We start from the raw sequence: 22,983 nt of genomic DNA, 5'->3' as shown, positions 1-22,983 counted from the left end.
TCTGAATTAGGATCAAATAAGGTCGAACCTGTTTCACCACCATCAACACCAACTTTTCTCAATCCTTCGGGTTTTCCATACTTCAATAAATTCTTCACTCTCCAACTGGACTGCAAAGTTGGGAATCAAAACTGGCAGTGGTTTTAAAATCTGCCGGCACAATCTTATAATAGAAGGTAAAACTCCACTTTAAAACAAAACTGCATCATAAGACGAACATGCAGCATAACGGAGTCACTGACAAATTAAGCCATGAACTGACCTGCGTCACCGCAGGGTGTTCCCCTTTTATACCTGTTGAAACAAGCCATCACATGACCTTTCACTGGTGGGAAAATTACATCACTCCGCAATCACAAGACCATTACATCATGCCCAGCAGAGACTCAATTACATCATGGTCATGTGACAGTCACAAGGTACTGTTATGAGTGATGAACAGATCTGATGGACAATGGGGTGCAGAGTTAACCATTTCCCAACCCCCCCTCCTGAGAACTATGAACTATTGCTGTTGTTATGCTGCTCATGTGAGAGAGATAAAGCCCAGGCAAGAACTTTTGCTACTGATAAGAGGGGAAGAGAGACTGTTGATTTACTTTATTATGACTTCTACAAGGATTATTTACCTTCTACTACTTTGCTCATTAACATTCCTCAGGAAATAGCAGGAGTGGCCTGATTTAATGGACACAGTCATTCAGAGTTGATGATCCCGTCAGTCATTCAGAGTTGAGACCCTTTGAGTGGGGATAAAAAGACAGGTCTGGAGAGACACTCTTCAGACACACCAGTGGACACTGATTGAGTGTTGGAACCCACAGGAAAGGTGGGGGCCTTTAGAGACCGAACCAGGAGATTGGTCAGTAAAACTCACAGTGTTACAGCAGGGCCGGTGGGGACTTTTGTGTGTGTGTCCACTCATGCCAGAGTGATGAGTCCACAACAGAAGAACGGTCTAGCAGAAGGACGGAGGGGTCATAGCTGAATGACCACCACAACAATGGTGCAACAGAATCAAAAGGCAACAGGAAGGTTTGCTGACTGCAGCTGCTTAACCTCTTGCTCTCTCTCTCTCTCTCTCTCTCTCTCTCTCTCTCTCTTTCCAATGATTACAACTCAACAAGCATAACTACCTCAGCACTCATGAACTGAACTGAACTTCATACTTTTCTATGACAACTCATTTTCCCCTAGACATCAATAGAGCTTGTTTATTATTGCTTATTGTTATTCCTACACTTTTAGGTTTATTATTGGCACTATTGATATTGTTTTGCTTATTTTACTAATAAACACTTTTGAATATAGTACCACCAAAGACTCCAATGGATACTTCTGTCTTTGCTGGTCTGACACCCAGTTACAGGGTACGTAACAGTACCTGCATGGTATGTAACAAAACAAACTTTCCATTTTTCTTCAAGAGGTTAGTTAATGGAAGGGAAATATCAGCAAATTTCTTACAACATTTTCGGTAGTATCCTACCATTCCCAAGAATCTTCAGAGTTTTTTTACCATTTGGAGTGAGGACCTCTAAAATTGCCGAACTTTTGCCTGAACAGGATCTAACTCACCTTGACCCACAACATATCCAAGGTAAGTCACAGTGGCATGACCAAATTAACTTTTATCTAAGTTAATAGTTAAGTTAACTTTTCAAAGCCTTTCAAATATTTTCTCCACCACAGTAACATGTGCTTCTGAAGTATCATTCCCTGTAACTAAATCATCAATATAGGCATCTGTAGCTTTAATCCATGATTCACAGAATTAATCACCCGCTGGAAAGTACCTGGTGCATTCTTCATCCCAAAAGGAAGAATATTATATTCATATAACCCAGATGAGGTTACAAATGCAGAAATCACTCTACCTCTATCCATCAATGGAACACACCAATACCCTTTTAACAAATCAATTTTTGTAAGAAATTTTGCTTTTTCGACTTTATCCACAAAACCTTCCATCCCAGGGATTGGATATGCATAATTTTTTGTTACAGCATTCACCTTCCTGTAGTCAGTACAAAACAGAATACCACCATCTGACCATAACACAAGGTCAACTCCAATTCAAATTAGAAGGTCTAATAATATTATTCTCTAACATATACTTAATTTCTTTCTCAGCAAGTTCACATTTTCCCATGTTCATCCGATATGGATGTTGCTTTATGGGTTTGGCATCTCCAACTTCTACATCATGTGAAGCTACTGTGGTTCTTTTAGGAACGTCTGGAAATAAATCCCTATATTCAAAAATTAATTGCTTCATCTCTTGCTTCTGCTCTGGCTGCAAATGAGCTAATTTCTCAACAATAATTTCCAGAATTGTTGAGTTTGGTAATCTGGCAGAAATAATATTGGGTTTAGAAGGAGTTTCAGATGAATTATCCATTAAGTTCCTAGTGAGATCCGACTCAATATGAATGACCACACCAGTCATAATAGTAGACTGTTCTTCATAATATGATTTCATCATATTTATATGACAAAGCTGGGTTTGCCTTCTTCAATCTGGCATTTTTATCACAGAATCCACATCATTAACTTTTGACATAATTTCATTTGGACCATGAAATTTAGCTTGTAAAGGATGTGTTTACACCATGAAAAGAAACAACACCTTACCTCCAAGGCTTATATGACCTCGTTCTAGCTTCTTTATCATATCAGGTTTTCATTTTCTCCTGAGCTGATTTTAAATGTTCCTCAGCTAAACTACAAACTATATGTAATTTGTCCTTAAATTTTAAAACATAATCCAGTAGATTAGTGTGTAACTCTTTATTAATCCATTGTTCTTTTCATAAGGTCAAAGGTCCTCTAACTCTATGCCCAAATACTAGTTCAAATGGACTAAAAAAAACATAATGATTCCTGTACTGACTCCCATACTGCAAATAGAAGTATGTATATGCCCTCATCCCAATCTTTTTCATTTTCTACACAATATGTCCTAATCATAGTCTTGAGGGTAGAATGAAACCTCTCCAAGGTTCCTTGTGATTCTGGATGCTATACAGTTGAGTTAATCTGCTTAGCTCCCAGTGTATAAACTATCTGTTGAAATAATCCAGACATAAAATTACTACCTTGATCAGAATGTATTTCGTTAGGCAACCCAAAATAAGTAAAGAATTTTATAAGAGACTTTGTTACAGTTTTAGCTGTTAGATTCCTAAGTGGTACTGCCTCTGGAAACCTAGATACCATGCACATTATGGTCAGCAAATATTGATGGCCAGTTTTAATTTTTGGTAATGGGCCTACATAATCTACAATAATTTTTGAAAATGGTTCACCAAATGTGGGAATAGATTGCAGAGGGGCCACTGGAGTAACTTGATTAGGTTTACCTACAATTTAGCAAGTATGACATGTTCTGCAAAACATCACCACTTCTTTTCTCAAACCAGTCCAGGAAAAATGTTCAAGAACCTTGTTCACAGTTTTCTTTACCCACCGATGCTCACCCAAGGGCACACTATGTGCTAAAGTTAAAATCTCATTCCGATAAATTTTAAGAAAAACAACCTGGTGAACAACCTTACATTCATCGCTTGCAGGAATTGTAGGTGATCTCCACTTCCTCATCAACACTTCTTTCTCAAAATAATATCCTACTAGCACCTTATCAATTTCACTACCTTCTCAGGGTCTCATCTCTGCTCTGCTAGCATCTCTAGATAACTTATTGGAAACATATCCAAAATTGCTTCATCAAAAATCACCCAACTCTACATAGTGTGACACAATTTTTCTATGAATTACAAGCTTTGTTGTAGCCTTTGAAATACCTTTAAGTTCCAACCTGCTAGCAATCCCAGATACATCACTCTTTTTTGCCTTCGCTAATAACTCCAGGTCTGGCGATGCCAGAAAGTCATCAATATTCATAGTTGCCGATTACCACCCACAAACAAATCAAGCAAAACAAATCAGGAATTACCCTTTTCCAAATCAGATCGATAACTAAACAAGCACTTAAGCTCAAAAACGGAACATATCCCAGACGAGCCCCCAAATGTTTCAGAATGTCTCCTGCAACAATGAATGTAGAGTTGAGACCTTTGACCTTATGAAAAGAACAATGGATTAATAAAGAGGTACACACTAATCTACTGGATTATGTTTTAAAATTTAAGGACAGATTACATATAGTTTGTAGTTTAGCTGAGGAACATTTAAAATCAGCTCAGGAGAAAATGAAAACCTGATATGAAAGAAGCTAGAACGAGGTCATATAAGCCTTGGAGGTAAGGTGTTGTTTCTTTTCATGGTGTAAACACACCCTTTACAAGCTAAATTTCATGGTCCAAATGAAATTATGTCAAAAGTTAATGATGTGGATTCTGTGATAAAAATGCCAGATTGATGAAGGCAAACCCAGCTTTGTCATATAAATATGATGAAACCATATTATGAAGAACAGTCTACTATTATGACTGGTGTGGTCATTCATATTGAGTCGGATCTCACTAGGAACTTAATGGATAATTCATCTGAAACTCCTTCTAAACCCAATATTATTTCTGCCAGATTACCAAACTCAACAATTCTGGAAATTATTGATGAGAAATTAGCTCATTTGCAGCCAGAACAGAAGCAAGAGATGAAGCAATTAATTTTTTGAATATAGGGATTTATTTCCAGATGTTCCTAAAAGAACCATCTCCCTCTCAAACTGTAGGATTATTTATATCATATTATGGTCACTGCCTCCTCAGAGTTCCTTTACCTTAAACTCCTTAATCAAAACTGGTCCATTTCACAACACCCAATCCAGAAAAGCCTTTTCGAGAGTGGGCTCAGCAACAAGCTGCCCTAAATAGCCATCTTGAGGGCATTTTACAAATTCTCTCTCAGGATCCAGCACCAACCTGTTTTTCCTAATCTACCTGCATATTGAAAACTCCAAAGACTATTGTAACATTGTTGGTTTGACATGCATTTTCTATCTGCCATTGTAATTCGTAGCCTACATCCTATCTACTGTTCAGTGGCCTGTATATAACTCCCATCAGGGTCTTCTTACCCTTATAGTTTCTTAAATCTACCTGCAAAGATTCTACATCCTTTGGTCCCATTTCCCTCTTTCTATGTATTTGATTTCATTTTTACAAACAGCCATGTTGCCCGCTCTGCATCCCTGTCAGTCCTTTCAATACAATGTGTATCCTTGGATGTTATGCTCCAGTTAAAATCATGTTTTGGCCAAAAATCAGTGATGCCCATAAAATCATACCTGCTAATATCTAACTGTGCTACAAGATCATCTACATTATTTCATATACTGCATGCTTACTTTCAGTCCTGTACTTATTCCCCATCTTGATTTTGTTCCCCTGAATCATCAGAACTTGCTCAAACGCAGATGCTGCCTGACCTGTAGAGATCCTCTGACATTTGTGTGTGTTGCCAAGAAATCTGGTATCTGCAGACTCTCTTATTTCCCAAAGTCAGACTTAAATCTACTTCAAAAATTTGATGAATAACTGAGAAGAGGCAGGGAAAGCTGGGCAGAGTTAAGGCTGTCCGACGGAGAGATCAAGTCCCACTGAATGGTCTGTTCCTGTGCTCTTTGCCTTGTACATAACCATTCGAGTCAGAATCATACAGCACAGAAACAGGGTCTTTGGACCAACTGATGCATGCTGACCAAGATGCCCCATCCTAGCTAATCCCATTTGCTAGTGTCAGCCCATAACCTTTTAAACCTTTTCAATTCACGTATGTCCAAGTGTCTTCTAAAAGTTGTTATCGTACCTGTCTCAACCACTTTCTTTGTTAGCCCTTTCCACATGGATACCAGCTTTTTTTGTAAATAAATTGCACCTCAAGTTTTAATTACATCTCTCCTCTCTCACCTGAACTCTCCAGTTCATAATTTCCAACTCTGGGAAAAAGATAGAGTGACTGAGGCATTATAAGGCATTGTTCAGACCACACTTGGAGTACCGTAAGCAGTTTTGTGCTCTTTATCTAGGAAAAGATGTGCTGGTTTTGGAGGTGTCCAGAGGAGGGTCAGGAGAATGATTCCTGGAATGAAAGTGTAACACTTGTGTAGCACCAGTCTTAATATATGTGACTAGTCATCACACTCTTTTGAGAAAATCAAATTACACTCAATGCTAGTTGGCCATCAGAAGGCTCTAGCTATCAGAAGGAGGCAGTGAATAGAAACCACACACTTCTGGAGTTAAGTTTTGTTTAAAAGAAAAGAACAATATGTACAAAATATTTACATGAGCAATAACAATTCAAAATTCAAACATTCTGTTCAGGATCCAAATCTTAGTTATCAAACCACAACAAATTATTTTTTAAAATTAGAATCAGTGATATTCGTTAGAATAACTTCTGTTACTCCAATTTCTCTAACTATTTAGAGCTAGTATTATTCCCTATTTAAAAGTTTACAGACTAAACTTCCCTCTTTACTTAGAAAACCAAATATAATTCCTATTTCAAGTATTATAGTTAACTTCATTTTCACTTCTGGGCAGTATATATACACGTTTAAATTCAAATTCAAAAATTACATATACATATTTTAACTCCTTTCACGACAATTCTACAACATCACAACTCTTAAAAAAGTAAATCTCGGTCCACAATTCATTAAAGTCTTTGTGAAGATAATCAGTTCTTGCAGAAAATCAATATCAGAATCTTTAAATGAAAATAAACTGATACATGCAACTGCATTAAATCCCCTGTGTCATTACATATTTCGTTCCCTTGCTGGTCCTTCATCTTGGGTAGCTTGCCAACTTGTTTCTTAGTTCATTGGAACAAAACAGTTTATTATCTACACAAACCTAATTCACTTGCACAAAATCGACTGAATCCCTTGGTATCCTTTCATAGAACTAATTCCCGACTACACGGTAGGGATTTTGGACACTGGTCTCTGCCGATATTGTCTCTTTATTGCTGTTGCATGCTATACCTGTAGCTTCAATACATCTTTTATCACTATTGTCTCTCCTTCACCCTGATGGTTTCAAGTTAGTGGGGTAAAGGTACTAATTCCACTCTTAACAGTTCATGTCTTCAACTTATAATAATTGCTGTGTTTCTCTCCTTGTCTTGTGTCCAGTCTGCCCCTCCCTTTGTAGCTTTTTTCCCAAATGCTTTCTTTTAAATTGGTAACCCACATTTTCATCCCTCCGCAGGTAGAACTTTCTAACATTACAAATTTGGGTTTAATAAACCAGTGTTACAAAAGGGTTAATGTATGAGGAGTGCTTGATGGCTCTGTGCCTGTACCCATAGGTATTTAGAAGAATGTTTGGGCATTGGGCATTTCACAGAAACCTTTTGATTATCGACAGGCCTAGAAGGAGTGGATGTGGAGAGCATTTTCCCGATAGTCAGGGAGTACAGGTTAAGCGAGCACGGTCTCAGAATAGAGAGAGATCTCTTTAGGATGAGGAGAAATTTCTTTAGCCAGAGGATGGAAGAATTGTGGAACTAAATGCCAGAGACAGCTATGGATGTCGAGTCATTGGTTTTATGAATAGGCACAAATGTGGTAGATGGAATACAGTGTTGGGAGATGTATGATAATGCATTTTGGTAAAAGGATCATTGATTGAAATGGGATCATTGAAATGGGAGAAGATTACACAATTGTCTAAATGTGTAGAACATTATCTAAATGGGAGAAAGTTCAAACATCAGAGGTGGACACCTCCTATTAGCATTCCATGAATCCGTTGACATCACAGGTATTTTAAAGAGGAGTATCACTCATAAGTTGTCAATTTTATGCTAATGACCTTTTGCTCTACATCTCTAATGTGGAGTCCTCTCTACCCTCAGTGCTTACTTTACTTTCTGAATTTAGTCAGTTCTCAGAATATAAACTTAATTTTCATAAGAGTGAACTTTTTCCTTTGAATAATTTGGTATCAGTCAACTCTGACCTTCTTTTTTAAATCAATGGGGGATTAGCCCTACCCAATTTTAGGTTTTACTACTGGGCAGTCAACATACGCTACCTTATGTTTTGGTTATATTATATTAGTCATGATGACTGTCCGTTTTGCTCTGTTCAGAAGTTAATTCAGTTAATAAATGTTCTATTATTTCTCTTCTTGGTTCTTCAATTCCTCTATCCTGAAGTAATTCAACTGATAATTATGTAGTTAAACATTCTTTGATGATTTGGTTACAATTTAGAACATTCTTTGGGATATTTGGTTTTTCACTCTCTAGTCCCATTTTTTCCAAATTATTTTTTAAAACCTGCTTTGACTGATGTAGTTTTTAAAGAGTGGAATAGACTCTTTAATAGAGTGGTACTAAATGTCTTCAGGATCTGTTTGTAGAGATAGTCTTTTCTCGTTTAATCAACTATCTATTAAATTTAATCTTTGTAAAGCGCACATTTTTAGATATTTACAAATTAGAGACTTCTAGCGCTCTCAACTTCATACATTGCCTAAATGTTCAGATAAGAATTCAATTGATACAATTTTTACTCTGAAACCTTTTCATAATGGATCTATTTCTAATATTTAGAGTATGTTGTTGGCAATGAGAAACATTCGGTTAGACAAAATTAAAAATCTCTGGGAACAAGATGAGGTTACGCTGGGAACAGTTGATGAGGATACTTGGAATGAAATGTAAACTTTTCAAACTTGTTCACACCTCTTCATTATGTGCACTTCACTCTCTTTTACAATTTAAAGTGGTTCATACAGCCTATATGACTAAAGACAAGCTCTCTTGTTTTTAGTCAGATTTCTCTCCATACTTTAATAGGTGTAATGTCAAAGAGGCCTCTCTAATTCATATGTTTTGGTCCTGTTTGTGGCTTAATAAATTTTTTAAAGAAGTATTTCAAACTTTCTTGGTGCTTTTTAAAGAAAATTTTAAACCCAACCCTCTGACTGCCTTGTTTGGCATTGTTGGAGGAAATGATTTTACTCTTAAGCTGAATGATTTGCATATTTTGGCTTTTATTTCTCTTTTAGCCAGAAGAGTTTTGTTGCTTAAATGGAGAGATGATGTTTCGCCTACTCATGCCCATTGGTTGATTGATGTTATGTCATGTTTAAATCTAGAGAAGATTAGGTGTTCTATTTCTGTACCTAGAGAAGATTTTTTCACATTATGGGGAAATTTTTGGAAAGACTTTCACAATCTTCAACTTGTTCAGCAATGATGATGGCTACTATATGTTTGAATTTATGACTATATGTTCAAGATTTTTTTTTCTTTTAACCAAACAACTGTTTTTTTTTCCTCTTTTTTTGTTGTGGGGTTTTGATTTTGCTTTAGACTAGAATAAAACTTACTGTTTCAACATTATGGCTAACTTACTATACATAGATCTGGGGTATTTCAACCTTGTTTCTGTTTCCATAATATAATAATGTAGTTTGTATTTGTCTATGCAAGTAATTAATAAAATATTGAGAAAGAAACATCAGAGGTTCAGAGGCCCTTAGGAATCCTTGTGCAAGACTTGCAGAAGGTTAACTTACAGGTTGAGTCTGTGGTAAAGAAGGCAAATGCAATGTTTGCATATAGTTCAAGGGGAATAGAATATAAAAGCAAGGAGATAATGCTGAGGCAGCCACACTTGAATTATTGTCAACAGTTTTGGACCCTACATCTCCAAAAGAATGTGTTGTCATTGGAGAGACTATGGCGGAGGCCAGGTCCGTGGGTATATTTAAGACAGAAGTTGATTGTTTCATGATTGGTCAGGGCATCAAAATATGTCGAGAGGTAGATGTTTGCAGTTAAGTGGAATCAGGGCTCAACCATGATAGAATGGTGGAGCAGTCTCAATAGGCTGAGTGGCCTAATTCTGCTCCTATGTCTTACGGTATTATATTTATAAAAGAGGTTGATAGGTTCCTGATCTCTCCAGATTTCAAAGGTTACATGGAGAAGGTAGAAGAATGGGATTGAGAATGGTAGTAAGTCAGCCATAATGAAAAAATGGATCCAGTTCTGTTCCTATGTCTTATGGTCTTATGTGCTCACACTGTCCGTGCCCCCTGTGACTTGATACACCTCTGTGACATCACCTTTCAGTCTCTTGCAGTTTAAGAAATAAAGTCCAACTTCTCTCTATACCTCAGTCCCCTTAAATACTATCAGCAATCTCTCATCATTACAAATGTGACAAAATTTTCTGATGAATATACTCCTAGATTTTGGTGAGAGCAAAGCCCAGGAGATTATCCCACTTCCCTAGGAATTCCAGATGATCCAGATCATCCTAATGCTATTCAGAAGGTGGCAGGTTCTTGCTACTCTCTCTCTCTCTCTCAGAGGTTCAAAAGTTCAAAGCTCTCTATTTAGATCGAGAGCAGCAGATATCCCAAAACTACTGCACATTTGATTTTCCCAATCTCACCTGATTGTTCCTCATTCTCCTCCACCACTACAGGTCAAAGAAGACTGTAAGTATGTTGTCATGGTGATTGACCAAATCTTTCTGTGGATATTCATCATCGCTTGGCTGTTGGAAACTACTGGACTCTTCCTGCCCCTGTGGCTGGCTGGAATGATTTGAAGATGGGAGGGCGATTGTTGATTACCGACTACCATGATCCAGTTCTCCAAGGCAGTGGGTACCTGTGCCCCGACACACTGCACCCCAGCACCACTCTCTACACCCTGGTGTTAACAATAATGCATTTTAATGAAAACAGTTATTAATAAAAATAACTTTAGTATTTTGGATTTGTGGTTCAGTAGAAGTTTCATCATTGTGTTAATGTTTCTTCAAAGAAATAGAATATTCCGGAAAATACTTGCATCTATCAGTCTTCATTATTTTGGTGATTAAGTTACAGACCTCTTGCTGAACCATACTTGGAATATCGCATTCAGTTGGTCACCCCATTCTAGGAAAGATGTGGAAGTTTTTGAGAGGGGGCAGAGGGGATTTACCACAATGCTGCCTGGATTAGAGGGAATGTCTTATGAGGGTAGGTTGAGCGAGCTTGGGCTTTTCTGTCTGGAGAGAAGGAGGATGAGAGGTGTCTTGATAGTAGTGTTCAAGATGATAACAGACACAGATTGAGTGGATGGACGGAGACTTTATCCCAGTGTGAAATGGCTAATACCAGGCAGCATCACTTTAAGCAGTTTGGAGGGAAGTATAGGGTGCGTGTCAGAGGTAGATTTTATTATGTAGTGTTACGTACACACAACAGTTTAAATGAAGCAGCAGCCACGCCTGGAGTCTGGTTCTGATGTTAAAACCACTATTTTGTAGTAGCTTCTTAATATGGTAACTTAAACCAGATAAATCAAAAGTTAGCAGTGTTATGTGTGTAAATATAATTCCCAAACTCGCTTAAGCTCAGGTGGCAAGGTTTCAAATCTAACAATGGTACTGTAAGAAAGTTCAGTTTAATGCACGGAGTTGGTGGGGAGAGAGAGATATCTGTAAGCCAAGGTGAAATCCACAATAGGAGAAGAACAAACAAACAGGTGCCATTGGTCTTCCATCGTCAGCTCCAAATCCACACTCGTGTTAGCCAAATGTAGCTTATCACAAAGGGTACTGTCTTCAAGGGAAAACTACCAGCCAGGCAAGGGTAAACACAGTGGTAGCCTTCTACACACCGAGATAGCTACGGATCGATTCTCACCCCACCCTTGTGGGGACTCGAAAGTTCTATCCAGTGACTCTTGTGTCAGTGGTGTCCTTCCATGGTTGATTTCAGCAGCGACTCTGCCTGTGAATGAAAGTGTCCTTGTATAAGTCCAAACATGCTGTGAGCTTATGTACACATCAAACTCTCTATCACATAACTCCACCTCTCTCCCTCCATAGCAACCCAGAAGCAAGAAGCAGTACTGTAGTCAGTTTCTCTCTCTCTCTCTCTCTCTCTCTCTCTCTCTCCCCTCCTCCTCCTCCTCCTCCTCCTCCCTCCCCCTTCCTTCCTTTAAAGGCACAGTCCATGTCCATCACACCTCCCTCCAAAAGGGAAAATTCTGATCAAGGAGCAAAATTTTTAATTGTAGATTACGGAGTTTAAAACAATACATATTTAACTACCAGGTAACACATTACAGAAGCTTATACAAACTTTCACTTAACACCTGGATAAACAATCTGTGATAATCTTATTGGTACCTTTTGCATGTTTTATTACTATGTCATATTCCTGCAAAATCAGACTCCAGTTAAACAATCTTCTATACTTGTCCTTTATCTCACTCAGAAGCACTAATGGATTATGATCAGTGTAAACCACAAGTGGTGTCTGCATGGGACAAATGTAGACATCAAAATGTTGCAAGGCCAAAATGAGTAACAACAACTCCTTCTTGATAGTGGAATAATTCTTCTGATGTTCATTAAATTCCCTTGAAGAGTAAGCTACAGGAGATTCAACATCATCATCATCCATTTGCAACAGAACTGCCCCTGCAGCTTTGTCATGGGCATCCACAGCTATAGCAAATAGCTTTGTAAAATCAGGTGTCCGGAGCACAGGTCAATAACATAGAATAGTTCTCACTCGATCAAATGCCTCCTGACAAGGCTCAGTCCACACAGACTTTTCACCCTTCCTTAGTAAATTAATTAGGTGAAGAGCAATATCAGTAAAGCTTTTACAAAACTTACAGTAATATCCAACCATTCCCAAAAATCTTCTTAAAGCCTTCTTACCTGTTGGAACAGGAACCTCAGCAATTGCCTGAACCTTGTCCTGAACAGGAGCCAACTGGCTTCGACCTAATATGTAACCAAGCTAGTTAACAGTGACATGGCCAAATTCACTCTTAGCTAGGTTGACAGTAAGATTAGCCTTGGAAAGCCTGTCAAACAGCTTTTCTACTGCTGAGATATGCTCTTCCCACTTGTCACTCCATACAACTAAATCATCAATATAGGCAGCTGTATTTTCTAACCCTCAAGTCTCAGAATTAATCATTCTTTGGAATGTTCCTGGAGCATTTTTCATTCCAAAGGGCAAAATGTTATACTCACACAGTCCAGATTGTATCACAAACACAGAGATTTTTCTGGCTCTCTCTGTCAATGGAATACACCAGTACCTTTTTAACCAGTCAATCTTCGTAAAGCATTTAGCCTTTCCAACCTTATCAATACATTCATCCACCCGGCGGATGGGGTATGCATCTGTCTTTGTCACTGCATTTATCTTCCTGTAATCAGTACAAAATCTCACACTACCATCAGGCTTGGGCACGATAACACAAGGTGAGGCCCAATCAGATGTTGATGGCCTGATAATACCATTTTTCAGCATGTGTTCAATCTCTTGCTCAGCCAATTTACTCTTCTAAATTCATCCAGTAGGGGTGCTGTTTTATCAGGTCAGCATGACCTACATCTATATCATGCACAGCAGCGGTTGGTTGTTTGGGTACATTGGGAAATAAATCTTCATACTCAAGAAGTAATCTTTTCAATTGCTTTTGCTGGTCCAGCTCCAGATGGCTTAATTTGGTAACAATCTTTTCCAAAGTAATGGAATTCCTGAGCTGCACTGAGACTATGTTTGGCTTGTTAAAGTTTTCTGACATGTCAATTACCCCTTTCTCAGGCTCTCCAGTTTCGTGTGTTCTCACAACAATACTCACAGGTGCCGTTTCTGAGTCATAATAACATTTTATCATATTGACGAGTACTACTTGAGTGGTCTTTCTATGGTCGGGTGTTTTAATAACAGAATTCAAAGAATCAATTTTAGAGATGCGTAACGGAGCAGTCATATTTTAACTCAAAGTAGTACTTGAAGATGGTGTCTTGACAGTTGGTGGAAAGCTTGGTGAAGGATCCATGCCTGAGGAGTTTAAACAAGCCATTATACTGGCAAAGGATCTCCATATCCTAGACTTCATTCTGAGGCACGTACATCAAGAAGAGGACATGTGGCTGTAATCTTTCACCAAAAATATCTGATTCCCAGTGCTTGTCCTGCTGTAAGAAGAATCCTGATAAAGTATGTTGTTTGTCAACGGTGGCACATAGCTCCCAGATGCCAGCATATTGCAGATTTACCTCTGGACAGGATCTGTCCAGACGCACCTCTATTTACATGAGTAGGAGTGGACTACTTTGCACCTGTCAGATCTCTGTAATTTTTTATCTTTCAGGAATGAGTGAGAAATTTGATTCATTGATTCTTCATGATCTATTGTTTTAAAGTTCAGATAGAGAGCATTTGAAATGAAGTGAGGAACTGAGAAGTAAAGGAGAGATTAAAGCCATTCAATGAAAAGATGGTGCCATTTAAAAATCTATCAGTTTTATATTTAAGATAAGCCAGAAAATTCCTTAGATAATAGAATTCATTCAAAAGGTTATATAATCAAAACAATTAATATATGTGTATAATTTGCTAATACTTAGGCAATTAAAAATGAAAAAATATATGTAACTGCAATACTGTCTTCTGCCACTATGTGGAGACAAACCACCACATACTGTGAAAAGTACACACGATAGTTAAAGACACAAATTTTGAAAATACAAATTATGGTATCTTTTTACTGACATAATTAACACAACAAGTTTAGTCTTAAGACCATAAAATATAGGAGCATAATTAGGCCATTTTCCCATCAAGTCTGCTCCACCATTTCATCATGGCTGATCCGATTTACCTCTTCCCATGTCCCTTCATGCCCGGACCGATCAAGAATCTATCAGCCTCTGCCTTATATATACATAAACACGGACTCCACAGCTGCCTGTGGCACAGAATTCCACAGATTCACCACTCTCTGACTGAAGAAATTCAGCATTAAGTGTGTGTAACACCCTGGTTAAGATTTTTACTGCTGTGCTGTAGGTATTCCATTTTATCAGTTCTGCATGAGCAGTCAGCCTTTTTGGGTTTGAGCTGAGATAAGAAGCTTCGTTCTTCAACTCAGCAATGTGGTGTCAGCCAGTCAGGATGGTGGAATTGGGAGAAGGTTCTAGAGAACACTGGACGGAGAGGTCTTTGTTGGTGGGAGCTGGGAGAGGGCAGGAGGGAAGATGGCTGAGGACGCGATCCTGTTGCACAAGGTGCTTTGTGCAGATGAGTGGCTCCAAGGAGGAAGGATCAATACTCCTGTGGGGAGCCCATTTGTTCGTGATGGATTTTGAGTGATATTCGGAAGCTGCAGTGTGTACATTGAAAATGGCATCCGAGAGAGTTGAGCTCCACCGTGCACCTCTGACTGTTTAAGTATAATGGGCCTTTTTTGTTTTTTTTTCTTTCTTACCTTTAATGACTGTTTGCTTAAGTTAACATTCTTATATATTCTTCTTTATAATTGTATGCAGAGTGTGATCTGCCATTTCATGGCACTCACACAAACCTGGGTTTGGTTCGGCGAGGCATCCCAACTTCACAGATTTGGCTGGACCAAAGTCATATACACCCTAGGTGTATGGAGCCTAGGAAAGGTGGGCTTCTCGCTGTGGAGTGCAGTGGCTCACTAGTGAGGAGCTAACGAGCCCCATTTCCAGAGCTCCCCAGGAAAAAGGGATTTCATGTGAAACAGCAATCAGTTTCCGAAAAGAGAAGTCAGACTAAGGATCATACAAGGTGTAAAGAGGGTTTCTTCTTTTTGTTAACTAGCAGGAATGCTAATTTACTGATAACGAGAATGGTATTCCTTTGTAAACCAAATGGGGATTAATGTTCTTTCTTCTGAGTCTGTAAGCCTTTGTTGACGGGCTTTTGGGCAGATCGGCGCGAGGGGGTCGAGAGAGAGGACGCAATGCTCTAAGCTGGGCGAGGATCGGACCCCAAAGGGGGGTCCGAGGCCGGGAGATTCTCCGAGGAGGGGGGGGGATGAAGCTAGATGTGCTTGGTTGACCACTCGGAGGGTCCTGAGCTGTTTGGAGAGTCGAGGAGTTTGGAGGGTCCTGAGCTGCGAGTCGAGGAGTTCGGAGGGGATCGAATGGTGGCCAGAAGACTTCAGTAATTGAGCTCCAACGGCTGTGCACGAAGTGGTTTGGACTTTGATAAGTTTGGCGCCTTTTCTTTAATTTTCTCTTCATATATACTGTATCGTTATTAATCACTTAGTTATAGTAACCTTTATAAATTGTACTCATTTAATTGCATATGGTGTACTGTCTGTTTTTGGGTGAGGCGGGGACATCACACAGCATCCACACCAGCTGATTACCCAGTTTGGCGGGGCCGAAGGCTGCTCCCCCTAGACGAAACGAGCTGAGCGAGCCTGAGGCGACCCAGGGGGTTACATTGTGGGGTGCTCGTCCGGGATTGATTTCTGTGGAAGCTGTGTGATCACCCTCTTTAAATTGTGTCTGCGGCGAAGAGCTGGTGTGCCTTTGTGGGTGTGTGATTGCTGGTTATCGCGGTGTGTGTGTTGGGTGGGGTGGCTGCTGTTGGCTGACGAAATGGTGGTGGGACCATGGGCTGTCCGTACTGTTTGGAGAGTGAGGAGTGACAGGTTGGGATGTTTCATCAGTGGTGAGCTCCGCCCAGTAATTGGAATAATGTCCAGCCCTAAAGGGGCGGAGCGGACCCCTCAGTTGTTGGGTGAGTGGCAGTGCTTGGCTGAGGGAAAGCGACAGGGACGGGTTGAAAGTTTGAGTAGGCGGGCTGGTGACTTTGTTAGAACTGTCAGGCGCAATTACCTCGAAGTGACCGCTGCCAGTTCTGGGAAAGTGTGGGAAAATGCGTGTGGTTCGACTGGAAGTCAAATGCCGCAGCTGGGGGGCTTATCATATCCGTGGCAGGAGATTGGTGGGAAGTTTTTAGGGTATCCCTTTTTGCCTAGGGGGGCAGATAAATTGCTTGTGGTGCCAAGGGGATCTGTTGTTCCGTTGATTCGAGAGGTGTCGGGAAACTTAGAGGAGGCCCAGTGGGGGAACGGCTTGGGGTCTCTGGGGGAGCACGTTCCCAGCAATGTACCAACGAACTCCCAAAAGGAGCAGACCCTATTCCTGAAGGATTAGAGGGGCCACGCGCACAGGTGTTGTTACGGATGGATGGAAGTCAAGTTAAAGCCATCCTCGGCACCGGGGCGCCGGTGAAGTTGCTGTACAGTTTGTTTCATAACCGTTATTGGAAGCATTTACCCTTGACAACATTGAGGACACTGGAGATTCGGGGTACCAGTGCCGGTGATTATCCAGACGACGGTTGTTGGTCAGTGAAAATGGAGTTCTTAGAGGCAAATGTGGAGGAGACTGAGGTTCAGGAATCGTTAATGCTGATGTGTCCGGACCCTGTTGAAACGGGCAGCGTTTCTGTTCTAGAGAGAACCAATATCCTGTTGATGCGCTTGGGGGCCTGCCCGGAGGAGGCAGGTGAGCGCTGTTTGGAGGCATTGTCGATGCACCCAGGGTTTCGAGCTGCTTGTGCGGACGTGTGTAGCAGCATTGGGCTGATACCGAATTCAAACAAGAGCCAGTGGTGGTACGGCCTGGGGGAAGTATCTGAGGGTGAGACCCTCTTCGTGGACGCTGCGAAATACCACAAGGGAGGGGAGTTGACTGCTGAAGACACCTCGGAGAGAGAGAGGTTGCGGCGACTGGCCCCTACAGCCGTGGAAGATGTAGGCAGCGTGTGTGTGGATTATATTGCGTTGAAGAAGCGCACTGTCAGTGACCAGAATATGGCCCTGAGGGCCGAAGAGGCGATGGTCTGTCTGAGTGGTGCGAAATGGTTTAAGGTGCTGGATCTGAGGAGTGGATGTTGCCAGATCCCGATGAGTGGGGCCGACAAGGAGAAGACGGCCGTTATAAATTCCCTAGGAGTCTTCGGGTCCGAAAAGATGCCACAGGGCATATCTGGAGCCCTTGCAACCTTCCTGTGGGGCAGGTGGAAGACCATAGGGGATGTGGAGGCGTTTGGAGTTTTGGTGTATGTGGATGATCTATTGGTATTTGGATTTGCCTCAGGAGAATATGAAGTGAGGTCGTTGCAGGAGCAGCTGAGAACTACCAAGTTAAAGTGTTTTCTGGACACGTGCCAGGGCTGACGAAGGTCACAGCTCGTGAGTGACTGTCTCTACGGAATCAAGTTTGAAATGAAGACGGAGAGACTGGAGAAAGTGATCTGGAACCATTCGGAAGACTTACAAGTTGGAGAGAATGAAGAAAGTTGTCTGACTGAGGGTAATAGCAAACTGAGAACCAGGAGAGGGGAGTTTGCGGAGGTGAAGAAATTACAGATGAATCTCAGAAGAGAGAAGCGGAAGCTTGAAGGGAACCTGAAGATGACCATTGACAGTTCAAATGAAGTGCAAAACCTGAAAGTTGATCTGGAAGAAGTCATGAGGAAGAAAAAGCTGGAGAGAAGTGCAGTGAATACTGAACAGGAGGCTGAAGAGACTGCGGGAGCAGTGCAGGCCACGTGTTTCCGTTTGGAGAAGATCAAACAGCAGCTACCGATCACAGGAATGAGGAAGAATACAGATTCGATGGATGATGTGCTGGATGTGTGGTACATGCTGTCTTTTGCTGACTTTCCCTCGATTGAGGAAGAGACCTTTGGCCCTTCTCCCATTGAGTCAGGTGTAGCGGGGAGGGTTAGCTGTGTGCAGTGTGGGGCATGAGTGAGAGGTTGAGAGAGGAGTTGGTAGTGGGCCCAAGGTATCCCCAGTTGTGTCCGAGCCTGAAGGGTTTAGGTGAAGGGGTATGGAGGCCTCAGAAGGGTTAGGGAACTCCCAGATAGTTGGCCTAAGTAGCGCCTGAGGAACAGGGCGTGAGGGTTACTGTGTGGGGAGGAGATGTCACTGTTTGTGCTTGGGTTACGGTGTGTTGGCAGGAAAGGTGGCGAGTTATTTAGTAGTCATGAGGACATGACTTTTATTTGGTGGAGGGAGAGTGGAAAGAGGGTTTCTTCTTTTTGTTAACTAGCAGGAATGCTAATTTACTGATAACGAGAATGGTATTCCTTTGTAAACCAAATGGGGATTAATGTTCTTTCTTCTGAGTCTGTAAGCTTTTGTTGACGGGCTTTTGGGCAGATCGGCGCGAGGGGGTCGAGAGAGAGGACGCAATGCTCTAAGCTGGGCGAGGATCGGACCACAAAGGGGGGTCCGAGGCCGGGAGATTCTCCGAGGAGGGGGGGGGATGAAGCTAGATGTGCTTGGTTGACCACTCGGAGGGTCCTGAGCTGTTTGGAGAGTCAAGGAGTTTGGAGGGTCCTGAGCTGCGAGTCGAGGAGTTCGGAGGGGATCGAATGGTGGCCAGAAGACTTCAGTAATTGAGCTCCAACGGCTGTGCACGAAGTGGTTTGGACTTTGATAAGTTTGGCGCCTTTTCTTTAATTTTCTCTTCATATATACTGTATCGTTATTAATCACTTAGTTATAGTAACCTTTATAAATTGTACTCATTTAATTGCATATGGTGTACTGTCTGTTTTTGGGTGAGGCGGGGACATCACACAGCATCCACACCAGCTGATTACCCAGTTTGGCGGGGCCGAAGGATGCTCCCCCTAGACGAAACGAGCTGAGCGAGCCTGAGGCGACCCAGGGGGTTACAAAGGTGTTTAAAACAGATATAAAAGTTGCAGGACCAACTTGCTGCACAAAGAGAGGAATAATATGTGCTTTTGATCTGAAAGAGGGAAGGAGGATGAATATGGAGATATGGATTGGCAGGATTTAGCAGATAGGGCAACCAGATATGGTCATGAGGAGCCTCCATCTGAGGGCCCAAGGCCAACGTACAAACAAAAAGACCTTGTGCTACCGATGGCATGATTGGCTCCACTAGTTACTATCAAAGAGCGAGCTGGCAGGGTAGGAAACCAATACAAGAATATAACATACACCACCCCGCTTGGGATACAGCAGCTGAAGGATGTTGTTAAGGATAGCAGGACATATATACCCAGGAATGATCCTAGGGAACTGTTCCAAGCAATTAGTTACCAGAAAGCAATACATGGACTAGATGATGCCGAACAAAAAGAGTTGATTACAGTATGCTTGCATCTGAACATCCACTCCACTTTGCCAGAAACACAGCAACAAATGAGGAGTTCAAGTATGTGATGGTGACTATTATGGGTAATAACAGCAGGAAGCCAAAAGATTAGTTATATAGCTGTTACAGAGAAAAGGAGAACACCCCATGCATTTACATCCAGTTAGTGGATGGTGCTCCAAGGGGTGTATAGCTCAATGTTAGATTGTGATCATTTAGAGCCAGAACCCACAAATAGTCTCATAACACTGACTTTTCCAAAAAAGTGTTGCAACTGTTTGATTGCAGTGATCCTACACACAGAGAGGCACGGGTACATAGGAAAATGATTAGAGCAGGGCAGGAGGAAGTGTGGGAGCTAGATTTTAACTTTAGGAATACTCCAGAGGCAGATAAAGCACTTTCCCTTCCAGAAACTACATGTGATATCGTGTGGGGAAATGCAGGTCAGGACAGAAGCCAGCAGGGAGATTGGAGAAGGGAAGAAACACAGCACTGGAATGTGCCTTCATTCAATCAGGGAAGCTGTTGTCAGGGCCAGTACAATGCTCAAATCTGCCTCTTCAGATGTGGTCACATGGGTCATTGTGCCCAGAACTCTATAGTGGACAGTTCATGTAATTTAAATCCAAACAAAAATAAGAGATTGAAGTTAGAAACAAGAGAAAATCTTCAAATGCTGGAAATCCAAGCAACAGACTCACAGGTGAAGTGTCACCTCACCTGGAATGACAGTTTGGGGCCCTGAATGGTAGTGACGAAGGAGGTTTAGGGCAGATGTATCTCTTGTTCCGCATGCTTTTCAAGAAATCGATGTTCATGCCATCAGGTTGGAGGCTACCCAGATGGAATATCAGGTGTTGTTCCTCCAACCTGAGTGTAGCCTCCCTTATCATGACAGTACAGAAAGCCATGGAATTGATTAAATTGAATTGATGTTATTACTTACGTCCTTCATATACATGAGGAGTAAAAATCTTTACATTACGTCTCAGTCTGAATGTGCATTGTGCAATTTATAGTAATTTATAATAAACAGTATGTACAACAGGACAGTCACTTTAACACAGAAGTACAGTTGTATCACTGTGAGTTAATCAGTCTGATGGTCGGGTGGAAGCAGCTGTTCCAGAGCCTGTTGGTCCCAGATGGCAGCAGCTGGAACAGTTTTTGGCTGGGGTGACTCGGGTCCCCAATGATACTTTGGGCCCTTTTTACACACTTGTCTTTGTAAATTTCAACATTCTTCTAATTCTCCTCTGCACTCTCTCTGTGGTATCAGCATCCTTCCTGTAGTGATGTAACCAGAACTGAACACAGTGCTCTAAGTGGGGTCTGAACAAGATCTTATATAGCTGTAACATTACCTCACGGCTCTTGAACTCAATCCCACATCTGATGAATGCCAACACACCATACGCATTCTTAGCAACACCGTCAACCTGCGCAGCGTCTTTAAGTGCATTGGACACAGACCCCAAGATCTCTCTGATCCTCCACACTGCCAAGAGTCTTACCTTTAATATTATATTCTGTCTTCAATTTGACCTATCAAAATGAACCATTTCACATTTATTTACCACTTCTCAGCCCAGTTCTGCATTCTGTTGATGTCCCGCTGTAAACTTTAACTACCCTCCAGACTATCCACAACATCTTCAACCTTTGTGTCACATGCAAACTTACTAACTCACCCTTCTACTTCCTCATCCAGGTCATCTATAAAAATCATGAAGAGTAAGGGTCCCAGAACAGATCCTTGTGGAACACCACTGGTCACTGACCACCCTGCAGAATATGACCCATTCACAACCACCTTTTGCCTTCTGTATACAAGCCAATTCTGGATCCATAAAGCAAGGTCTCCTTGGATCTCATGCCTCCTTACTTTCTGAATGAGCCTTACATCAGGAACCTTATTGAATGTCTTACTAAAATCCATATACACTACATCCACTGCTCTACCTTCATCAATGTGCTTTGTTTCATCCTCAAAGAATTCCATCAGGCTCATAAGGCATAACCTGCCTTTGACAAAGCCATGCTGGCTATCTCAAATCAGATTATGTCTCTCCAAATGTTCAAACCTCCTGCCTTTCAGGATATTTTCCAACAACTTAAACATTACTGAAGTAAGACTCACTGGTCTATAATTTCCTGGGTTATCTCAACAAGGGAACAACATTTGCAACCCTCCAATCCTCTGGTACTTCTCCTGTCCCTATTGATGAAGCAAAGATCATCACCTGAAGCTCAGCAATCATCTCCCTTACATCCAAAAATGGCCTGGGGTATATCACGTCCAGATCCAGTGACTTATCTAGCCTTTCAAAAGCTCCAGCACATCCTCTATCTTAAAGCCTATATAACTCAAGTCTTTCAGTCTGTTGTAAGTCATCCCCATACCTGCCAAGGTCCTTTTCCCTGGTAAATTCTGAAGCAGAGTATTCATTAAGTATTCAAGTCAAGTCAAGTCATATTTATTGTCATTTCGACCATAAACTGCTGGTACAGTACACAGTAAAAATGAAACAACGTTCCTCCAGGACCATGGTGCTACATGAAACAACACAAAACTACACTAGACTATGTGAGACAGCACAAGGCTTCTTAGCTATGGAGCTGGTGTTGAGGGACCAGGTGAGATTCTCCGCCAGGTGCACACAAAGAAATTTGGTGCTCTTAATGATCTCAATGGAGGAGCCGTCGATGTTCAGCGGGGAGTGGTTGCTCCGTGCTCTCCTGAAGTCAACAAACATCTCTTTTGTTTTGTTCACATTCAGAGACAGGTTATTGGCTCTGCTCCAGTCCATTAGCTGCTGCACCTCCTCTCTGTAAGCTGACCCTTCATTCTTGCTGATGAGACCCACCACGGTCATGTCATTGGCGAACTTGATGATGTGGTTCGAGCTGTGTGTTGCAGCGCAGTCGTAGGTCAGAAGAGTGAACAGCAGTGGACTGAGCACACAGACCTGGGGAGCCCCCATGCTCAGTGTGATGGTGTTGGAGATGCCGCTCCCGATCTGGACTGACTGAGGTCTCCCAGTCAG

Source organism: Hypanus sabinus, chromosome 12 (genome assembly GCF_030144855.1).
Source record: "Hypanus sabinus isolate sHypSab1 chromosome 12, sHypSab1.hap1, whole genome shotgun sequence".
NCBI classification, from domain to species: Eukaryota; Metazoa; Chordata; class Chondrichthyes; order Myliobatiformes; family Dasyatidae; genus Hypanus; species Hypanus sabinus.
This window is presented reverse-complemented; position numbering follows the sequence as displayed.